Source organism: Pelobates fuscus, chromosome 8 (assembly GCF_036172605.1).
Source record: "Pelobates fuscus isolate aPelFus1 chromosome 8, aPelFus1.pri, whole genome shotgun sequence".
In the NCBI taxonomy this organism is placed as follows: Eukaryota; Metazoa; Chordata; class Amphibia; order Anura; family Pelobatidae; genus Pelobates; species Pelobates fuscus.
The window spans coordinates 52118748-52129826 of record NC_086324.1 but is presented as its reverse complement, the minus strand read 5'-3'; positions in this window follow the sequence as shown (position 1 = coordinate 52129826).

Sequence of the window (11079 nt, the reverse complement as noted above, 5' to 3'; positions counted from 1 at the left end):
CTGTCTGTATGTCAAAGCTAACTGTTTCTATCAGTAATCAATAGCACCACAACTGGTATCAATTTTGCTTTCCACACACATGTCCACTCTCTCTCCTAAAGATCAACTATGGCAGAGTTTCTTAGAATCTGGTGATAAATACAATGGTACAAAATAGCCAAAGTGAGCCTAAAGATTCCTCTTCTGCAACTGTCACTAGTCTAATACTATCCTTACCTTTTGTGTCACTTTACCCCACTCCCTCTAGCATGTAAGCTCATTGAGCAGGGCTCTCAACCCCTCTGTTCCTGTACGTCCAACTTGTCTGGTTACAACTACATGTCTGTTCGTCCACCCATTGTAAATCGCTGCGGAATTTGATGGTGCTATATAAAAAACATAATAATAATAATTATAATAAAGATATGCTCTGCACTGTCATACTCTATATAACAAAGTGATGTGGTGTGGACCTTGATAAATTGAAAACTATAGAAGAATCACTGCCATGATTTCAACCGGATGGAGTGACCTTGTAGATAGGGAACCAATAATCAGAAGTTATTTACGACATTACTATATTTGTCCTCCAATTGGAGACACAAACTCTGGCCAGTAATCGTGGACACCTGTGCAATAAAAAATAAATAAATAAAACCATTAATAAACCCTAAGTGTTTAGGATGTTGCACTACGCAATTTATTTGTATTCTGTTTGCCTAACAGATGATTTATGAATTCAAATTAATACCATCCTTATTATTCCAAGCACAAACAGCTGGGAAGCATATTTTTTTTTCTTAATTGTTTGCACTACCCTGAGTTTCCTTATTAATTTTGATTGCAATAACTTTGCACAGCATGGAAAGTAATCACATCCCACAGGTACCGGTGTTCATTAAGATAGATCCTGCGACTTCTAGTTCACCAGACGTGCCCCCGCTAACTGCTGATGGATGAGTGCATTGGAAAGAAAGGGATCTGTGTTAGCTCTGTAACGATGCTTCCTGTCTCTCACTGGAACACCTGTACAACAAGCGGAACCTGTGTTAGTTCTCGATGCTTTCCACTGGCATCAATACACAGAGTCGTAACATAATTTCTCCCTCTGGTGCAATGCAGATTTTACGATGCTCTGTGCCAGCACACTTCTGCATTAAAAAAAAAAAAAAACAGCAGTAGAAGGAAAACGAGAGCCCAAGTCACTGTATCATTTTTCCTCCCTGCTAATTGAACTTGTCAAGATAATTACTGCAGATCGCGAGACACTGTCTGTCTTTAGTGTTTTCAAGTGGCACTAATATCACCTTTCAGTCATCGCAACCTGCAACAGCTCTGCCCACCCCAAACCTTTTATTGCAAAATCAGCTCAGAGTATTTTCGTGTAGAACAAACATTTATCACAACTTTGTTTTTTCTTGCTCAGGGAAAATGTCTACTCAATACATTGTTTTTTGAACTCTGTTGAATAATAATTACAAGACAGGTATATATGCACTTTATTCAATATTACAGACAGGAGTGTCCCTGCAATAAAAGTGGGACTTGTGCTAGCGTAAATCATGGACACAGCGAATACTGAAAAATAGCAACGTGACATCCCGAAATATTAGCTAAGAGGTGCAAGTTTTGAGACTTGATTGGAACACTTAGAATTTGTTCAAGTTCCGTTATGCTTTGGCTGTGTTGATGCAGGCAAAGCACCATGGGAGATGTAGTTTTACAACAGTGGAGAGTACCTTTATTCCGTGTTGGTTTTATACTATTTCATTATTTAATTGTTTGTCTTTCAATTAGATCTCATTCATGTCTCTCTTTTACCGCACTTGTGACATAACAGTGTTGCAAATGAGGGAACTTCACTACAATAGAGTGGGGACATTTGCAATTTGTACAAGGCATATCCCCCAACCGTCCCGTGTTTTGATGGATAGTCCCAAATTTGGTGCCGTCTTGGGTTTGTTCTCTAGTATCCTGTATATGGGGAAACCAGACATAAGGGACATGGTTAATGCATTAATAGAGATGTGAAAGCTGCTTAAATTGCACTGAGCACACTCAGCCCATGCATTAACAATATTCTGGGCATTTGCTTCCCTCTGTGTGGTTGACCAGTCCCCTTAAGTCACTCCCCAATGGATCCGTATTGCCCAGTGTTGGGAGACATGACAAGGCCAGTCCAGAACCGAAAATCTAGACAAGAGAGCAGCCCCAGTTAATTGTTTTGTCTTTTTAGGTACCTTACTGAGCTACAATGATCACCCATATAATGTCACTTTAACATAAAGTATATAAAACATGTTTACAAGTGTAGTTATTCTTTTATATAATTATCAATACATTTGAGTGGCAAGTTAAAGGAACAGTCCAAGCACCATAAAAAACTACAACTATTTTAACACAGTCTGACAACTTTCCTAGGCCCTGCCAGGTACCTGCGCAGCATGCAGTCATCTCAAGAAAGGGAAGCCGATTGTAGCTACTTGGAGCAAAGAGGTATAGGTGTCATTGGCTGAGATAGTCATCGGAGTGTTCTCAGTCAATAAACCTAGTTCTGCATTGGCTCACATTGCTCTATAGAGTAAATTAGCTTCTCATGCTGAAAAAGATTGGATACAGGGAGGTGGTATGGGCAACTGGCAAGACGCAGGTAACTTGTCAAACCATGCTGAAATGGTTTGACATCTTATCATGGAACAATGCCAGGACTTCACTGGCACAATTACTGCTACAGTGCTTATAGTGGTTTAACTGTTCCCTGATTATCAGTTTATTGAAGTGGTCTGGGTACAGTGCTTGTATTCCCAATACTATAGTATCCCTTTAAGGGAACTCTATATGCATATTTAATTGAAGTGGTTTTGGTACCGTTTCCCTGTCGTTTTAAACCCGCAATGTAAAACATTTTAGTTTTTGACAAAATGTAATGTGTGCATTGTAGTGTTAAATTCACCTTGAATTGGATTGGACAATAGCGGAGGAGGCCGTGCATCATCCGTGACGTCGCAAGTGAAGGTGGTCTAAGCAAGTTGAATAAAAAAATGTTTTTTTAACCCTTTATATGCAATGGGGAGGGGCCTATTACCCTAGACAGAGACACTATAGCATTGAGAATACAGATTTGTATTCCTAACGCCACAGTGTTCCTTTAAGTTTTCTAATTTGTTTTTGTTGGTTTCATTTTTGTTTTTTCATATTGAATGCAGAATACATTTTTAATTCAAGCCAAAAGATATTTTTACCTTGACAGATGGGATTTTTGCATTCTTAAAATGTATAGTACCTCACCACAGAAGCAGTCAGAAAAAAGTAGAGTATTACATTAAAAAAATTGAATATATTTGCTGGGAGAAAGCACGTTAAGGAATTTGAATGACAAGGACAAATGGTTCTAGCGTAGTTTTTTTCTGTATTTTGTTTCAATGTATTACTTAGGCCAGGTAAATGTCAAAGCCCAACTTCTGCTTCTGTACACGTCTGAAAAAGTCAATACTTAATTAGTTGTAAGATGTTATTTTTCACCCATCTGTTTGTTTTGTCAGATGTTGCATGATTTAAGTTGTGTTTTTTTAAAATAGCTTGTGGACACTGGAGTTCTGCAAATGGCAAGCACGCCTAAAAATATTAGGTGCAACAGAAAAAATATAAATCTGACTGCTTTTAATTGGTTTCCAGTATGCAAAAGAAAAGATTTGAAACCTTTTAGTTCTGGAACACAAGCCCAAGCCCTTATACTTATCACTGTGTTGAAAAAAGGTAATTTCAATCGTTGGGATTCATAAAAATATAGGAAAGTAACCCTTCAACAACCACAGATTAGCAAGGTACATTTATGTCATGACAAACCTAACATGATTGGTCCCTAAAGGGGTTAAAATTATTGTGTTCTATTTTTTTCTTTAATGTTTAACCTTTTCTTTGTTCCATTGTATTTTAACCCCTTAAGGACACATGACCTGTGTGACATGTCATGATTCCCTTTTATTCCAGAAGTTTGGTCCTTAAAGGGTTAAATTATTTCATATACTATCAACATCCCTAAATCCTTAAAGTGTCAACCAGTCCAAATGAGTATTTCATAAAGATCACATCTTGAAATGCTCATATTGACTGTGTTGATATTTCAACCCAATCAAAACATATACTAAGACAAAGTAGAGACTACTTTGTCTCAGTATGTTTCCTCCTCTTGACAAAGCTTGATACTGGGCGAAGCTACCACAATCAAGCCCTAGCATTTCCCCCAGCCAGTGACGGCTGCATGGAAAATACAGAAAAAGAAGGTACACCCTTTTGAACTCTGTGGTTTTACATACGGGGAGGTTATTACAATCACTTGTTCCTTAGAAGGTGTTAAAATTAGGTAAATACAACCTCAGATGAAAAACAACACATGATATATTACACCATGTAATTATTTATTAAACAAAAATAAATCCAAAATGGAGAAGCCATGTGTGAAAACTAAGTACACCTTATGATTGCATTGCTTGTAGTACCAACTTTATCAGCAATAACTTGAAGCAATAATTTTCTGTATGCCTTTATCAGTCTCTCACATCATTGAGGAGGAATTTCGGCCCACTCTTCTTTACAACGTTGTTTCAGTTCTTTGAGGTTTACTGGCCTTTGTTTATGCACAGCTCTCTTAAGATCCATCCACAGCATTTCAATTGGATTGAGGTCTGGACTTTGACTGGGTCATTGCAACATCTTGATTCTTGTAATTTTCATTCATTCTGTTATATATTTGCTGGTGTGCTTGGGATCATTGCCTTGTAGCATGACCCAATTTCAGCCAAGCTGTAGCTGTCGGACAGATGGCCTCATGTTTTAGTCTAGAATACTTTGGTATACAGGGAGTGCAGAATTATTAGGCAAGTTGTATTTTTGAGGATTAATTTTATTATTGAACAACAACCATGTTCTCAATGAACCCAAAAAACTCATTAATATCAAAGCTGAATATTTTTGGAAGTAGTTTTTAGTTTGTTTTTAGTTATAGCTATTTTAGGGGGATATCTGTGTGTGCAGGTGACTATTACTGTGCATAATTATTAGGCAACTTAACAAAAAATAAATATATACCCATTTCAATTATTTATTTTTACCAGTGAAACCAATATAACATCTCAACATTCACAAATATACATTTCTGACATTCAAAAACATAACAAAAACAAATCAGTGACCAATATAGCCACCTTTCTTTGCAAGGACACTCAAAAGCCTGCCATCCATGGATTCTGTCAGTGTTTTGATCTGTTCACCATCAATATTGCGTGCAGCAGCAACCACAGCCTCCCAGACACTGTTCAGAGAGGTGTACTGTTTTCCCTCCTTGTAAATCTCACATTTGATGATGGACCACAGGTTCTCAATGGGGTTCAGATCAGGTGAACAAGGAGGCCATGTCATTAGATTTTCTTCTTTTATACCCTTTCTTGCCAGCCACGCTGTGGAGTACTTGGACGCGTGTGATGGAGCATTGTCCTGCATGAAAATCATGTTTTTCTTGAAGGATGCAGACTTCTTCCTGTACCACTGCTTGAAGAAGGTGTCTTCCAGAAACTGGCAGTAGGACTGGGAGTTGAGCTTGACTCCATCCTCAACCCGAAAAGGCCCCACAAGCTCATCTTTGTTGATACCAGCCCAAACCAGTACTCCACCTCCACCTTGCTGGCGTCTGAGTCGGACTGGAGCTCTCTGCCCTTTACCAATCCATCCATCTGGCCCATCAAGACTCACTCTCATTTCATCAGTCCATAAAACCTTAGAAAAATCAGTCTTGAGATATTTCTTGGCCCAGTCTTGACGTTTCAGCTTGTGTGTCTTGTTCAGTGGTGGTCGTCTTTCAGCCTTTCTTACCTTGGCCATGTATCTGAGTATTGCACACCTTGTGCTTTTGGGCACTCCAGTGATGTTGTAGCTCTGAAATATGGCCAAACTGGTGGCAAGTGGCATCTTGGCAGCTGCACGCTTGACTTTTCTCAGTTCATGGGCAGTTATTTTGCGCCTTGGTTTCTCCACACGCTTCTTGCGACCCTGTTGACTATTTTGAATGAAACGCTTGATTGTTCGATGATCACGCTTCAGAAGCTTTGCAATTTTAAGAGTGCTGCATCCCTCTGCAAGATATCTCACTATTTTTGACTTTTCTGAGCCTGTCAAGTCCTTCTTTTGACCCATTTTGCCAAAGGAAAGGAAGTTGCCTAATAATTATGCACACCTGATATAGGGTGTTGATGTCATTAGACCACACCCCTTCTCATTACAGAGATGCACATCACCTAATATGCTTAATTGGTAGTAGGCTTTCGAGCCTATACAGCTTGGAGTAAGACAACATGCATAAAGAGGATGATGTGGTCAAAATACTCATTTGCCTAATAATTCTGCACTCCCTGTACAGGTGAGTTCATGGTCAACTCAATTACTGCACAGTCCCAGGTCCTGTGGCTCTAAAAAATTTTTGAATAGGTGTGCTTGATGTAAAGAGGGATTATTTATCATTTATTTTTGACAAGTGCAGAGAAATAGTGATTTTTTATATTTCTTTTAAACCCTTTCACCTCCAGAACTAAGTCAAATGGCCGCTTGGAATAGTGGTGTATATGACAATCCCCACCTTTGCACCCTCATTTTTGTATTGGTCATATTAAAACAGATCTTCTGTTGGGGCAACATAAGATATTAAATACACCTTGCAAGAACTACTGTAGGTAACAGAAACAGTGTGATACCAGCACTAATAGTGCCAATTAATAGATATTATTTAAATAGTGATAATAATAGCAAAAATAGCTAAAATGACAGTAGAAAGTGCCAAAAATATTCACATGCAGCCAGGGCCAGATTAAGAGCCCAGTGGGCCTGGTGCTGACAATTATGATGGGCCTATTTACAGAATCTTATCGACCAAAAACACTAAACCAATCATACCTCCCAAGCATCATATATCTGATAGAGATGGTATTCGAGGGAAACTCAGAGGATGCAGCTTTATGAAAACACATTCTATGCTAATCTCTCTCTAATTTATGCTTTCATCTTTCAAGTAAATCCATACCCCCTAACAGCAGTGTCCAGTGAAGCAGGAAGTCAATGGGCGGGGTAAAAGGGTGTGCCACTGGCATGCGAATCACATGGCCAGAACTGCCAAAAGGGGCGAAGATGCTCAAAAAGGGGACATGTCTGTCCAAAGAATTGGAAGGCCAGCCTGGCATGAATGCATGTCCGGCTGCCCACCAATCATGCAGGCTGTCCAACTAAGGGCATACTATGCAGACAGCACCCTGAGCTTTACATAAATGCGTCTAATGATGTGTTCGCTCCACGCTTTCTAAGGACTGTCCCCTAGCACTCACATGTCCACTTGTCTCCTTACCTTCTTACTAGCAGGCAGAAGCTCCTGGTATATAGTCTGGGACAGAGAAAATGTGTATGTAGTGAGTGTAGAAGAAAGGGGACATGCCACAATGTTAGAGAGACAAAAGTCTGCATCTAAACTAATTTTATTGTCAGCCTGTCCACACAAGTCTTGTTCCCATGCATCTATCTTAAGCTTCCAAACTTAAAGGGACACTATAGTCACCAGAACAACTACAGCGTTTTGTATTTGTTCTGGTAAGTAGAATCATTCCCTTCAGGCTTTTTGCAGTAAACACTGTCTTTTCAGAGAACATAACTCCTTAGATGGCTGCTAGAGGTGCTTCCTGGGAAAGTACTGCCTAGTGTGCAGCACTGCCATTCAGTGTCTCCACCCGCTGCATGCAGACACTGAACTTTCCTCATAAAGATGCATTGAATCATTTTTTCTTTATGAGGAGATGTTGCCTAGTTGACAGTCTCAGCCAATCCTATGGGGAAGCATTGTCATTTGCTCAGACCACCACTTCTGATGATGTCAGCAGACAGTGTCAGTTCAGAGGCAGAGCCTGCAGCTGCAGACTTGAATACAAGTAAGATTTTACTATATTTAGGGAGGCAAAAGAGGGCCAGGGGGGCTAGAGTTTGGTTTAAACATAATACATAATTGTGTTCCTGACCCTATAGTGTTCCTTTAAGCAAGAGTATGTGAAGAGTAGTTAGGGTTGCCACCTTTCTTGGAAAAAAAATACCAGCCTTAATCATTTGTATAGTTAATTAGTTATGTGTGACATCACATGATGTAAATCACAAGGAGTGACACAAGAGAAAATTCTGTAAAATCACCATCAAACTACTTACAGTTTGATACTGCTGTATAGATGGATTGCTCCCAGTGTCTCCCTGTCTCCCAGTGTCTCAGTCTCGCAAGTCACACAGTCTCTCAGAGTCCCTATGTATCACAGCGTCAGTGTCCCTACGTTGCCCAGTCCCCCAGTCTCCCAGTGTCTCAGTGTTCTCATTTCTCCCAGTGTCCCCATGTCTCAGTGTGTCCCCATGTCACTAGGATACTAGGACACTGAGAGACCCAGGTTCACTGTGACTCTTGGGGACACTGGGAGACATGGGGACACTGAGTCACTAGGGACACTGAGACATGGGGACACAGACACTGGGAGACACAGTAAGACATGGGTACACTGAGAGACCCGGGGACACTGAGACACTTGGGGACACTGGGAGCCATGGGGACACTGAGACACTAGGGACAGAGGCTGGGGGACATGGGGACACTGGGAACATGGGGACACAGCACTGTGTCCCTAGTTTCTCCATTTCCCAATGTCTCAGTGTCTCCCAATGTCCCCATGTCTCACAGTGTCCCCTAGTGTCTCAGTGTCCCCATGTTTTCCAGTGTCCCCAAGTGTCTGTGTCCCCAGGTCTCGTGGTATCTGTGTCCCCTTGTGTCATCCAGTGTCCCCATGTGTCCCCTAGTGCCTCAGTGTCTCCATGTCTCCCTGCTGCCTTTCCCCCCATCCCTCACTTACCTAAGCTGTAGATCTGCTGTCTGGATTCTCTGTGCTGTGTAGCTGCTCCCCCACAGATTAGTGAGTAATAGAGAGAGGCAGGGAGCGATATGCTGTAACTTCCTATTACTGCCTCTCTCCACATACAGTGACCCCTACTGGCCGGTATTGCAGAATAATCTCTGTTTATACTGAGAAAAATACCTGCATTTGTATTGCCGGTATTACTGCAAGGCAGGCAGCCTCAAATACCGGCTGTGCCAGTAAACTACCAGTCAGGTGGCAAACCTAAGAGTAGTGTGTAAAAAATAAATAAATAAATCTTTTTTTTTTTTTTTTTTTTAAATGGGCCTATTCCATGGGCCTGGGCCTGGGCCTGGAGCTCCATCAGCCCCTATGTTAATCTGGCCCTGCATGCAGCCTATTATGTGAACAAAAGTGCAAATAAATCCCCCAAACAAAATGGATAGGAAATCTTTACTTTCGTACAAGGAAGGAAAACATCTAGAAAACCTACTATTCAAATTCCAATACAGTGATCAGAACAGACAAATTAGAAGGATTGTACATTTTACACAGTTTTCAATTTAGTGGATTTAACCTCTAAAGAAACATTATAGTCACCCAGAACATTTCATCTCACTGAAGTGTTCTGGGTACAGTGTCCATGTCCCCCTTATTCCTGTATTGTAAATCATTGCAGTTTTAGAGAAACTGAAATGATTACCTTGCAGGACTAAGACTGCCTCTAGTGGCTGTCAGTCAGACACTTCCTGGATCCTAACGGGCTCCTGGTCGCCTAAATGATGCTGGATGTCCTCACGCACTTCCTGAAACCTAACACACTCCAGACCGCCTAAATGATTTGCATGTCCTCAAGTTCAGTGAAATCACCACAGGAAAGCATTGAATTAATTTCTATGGGAAGGGCCTAGTGCACTTGCACATTATGCTCACTCATAAGATGACATCGGAAGAGGCCGAGCGCCGACCTTGAACCGAAGGACTTTGGCACTGGAGTGAATGACTAATGGTTTTTTTTACCTTTTCCATGCCCGGAGGGGGGAGACAAGAGGGTACTATGGTGTTAAGAATACAACTTTGTATTTCTAACTCTATGGAATTCCTTTAATGTTATTCATTTAATAAATATATTTATTTGTATTCAATAATATAAAAGTATTTTTAAAAAGATAAAGGATGATATCTATTTTAGAGACATATTGATGGAGGTCAATAAGGGTCATATTTTGTTCTTTATATTCATACATATAAAACTTGCTACTGGAGATAAATTCAGAAGAATTACATGAAATTGGTTTGCTAATGACATCACCTGTCCTTAGGAAAATATCAAGTGTCCGGTAAAATAAATAAATGTTATTATTTATCCAGTTAACCTTTTCTGTGTCTAGGAAATTGCATTGTGGATATAGACCAGGGTCTGAGCCATATGAAAGAACATCCGCCTCTGCTCATTAGTTTGGAAAACCTCAAGGGCCCTTGAAACATTGTCCCCAGTAAAATTCGATTAATGTGGGTCTGTATTTAGTGAGGAACATGTTAGCTAAACAGCAAGTTGTGGTGAGTTTTAACCAACTTTTCATATTTAGCCTAAAATAACCAAGTAGGATACTATCTCAAACTTTTTTATTATTATTACCGGCATTTAACTTTGGATTTTTTTTATTCCAACTTGAAAATGTAAAAGTGTAGAGTGTCTTTGTTGATTAGAATGACTCATGTTGCTTAGTGTGCCTTTAAAACACAAAACATATCACAATGTTCTAGTTACAAGAAATTAGACGTGCATTTGTTTTCGTACGAAGACAATTTTGTCACAATTTTTTGTTTTTTTTCGTATTTGTTTACTAGTACGTAAACGAAAGCCCTAAATATGAAATATAAAGGAAACGAAAGGGCAAATGCCGAATGCACTACCTTTTCGTTTTGTTTCTTTCGTTTAATAGACTCCGTGCTGCAGGGGAATTAAACCCCACAGCACAGAGAAAATAACACTGTGCATGCGCCCCCCCAAAAAAGCAAGTAGGGAGCTGGCAGCACTACCTGCTTCTTCCTTGTAATAAATATGGATTTCTAACTCCCTACCCCCTGCATTAAAAACCATAGGGTCACTATGACCCCCATATTGTCCCCCCCAGGTCCCCACCCATGCGTGGTGGGTGGGGACCACAAATAATAAAGT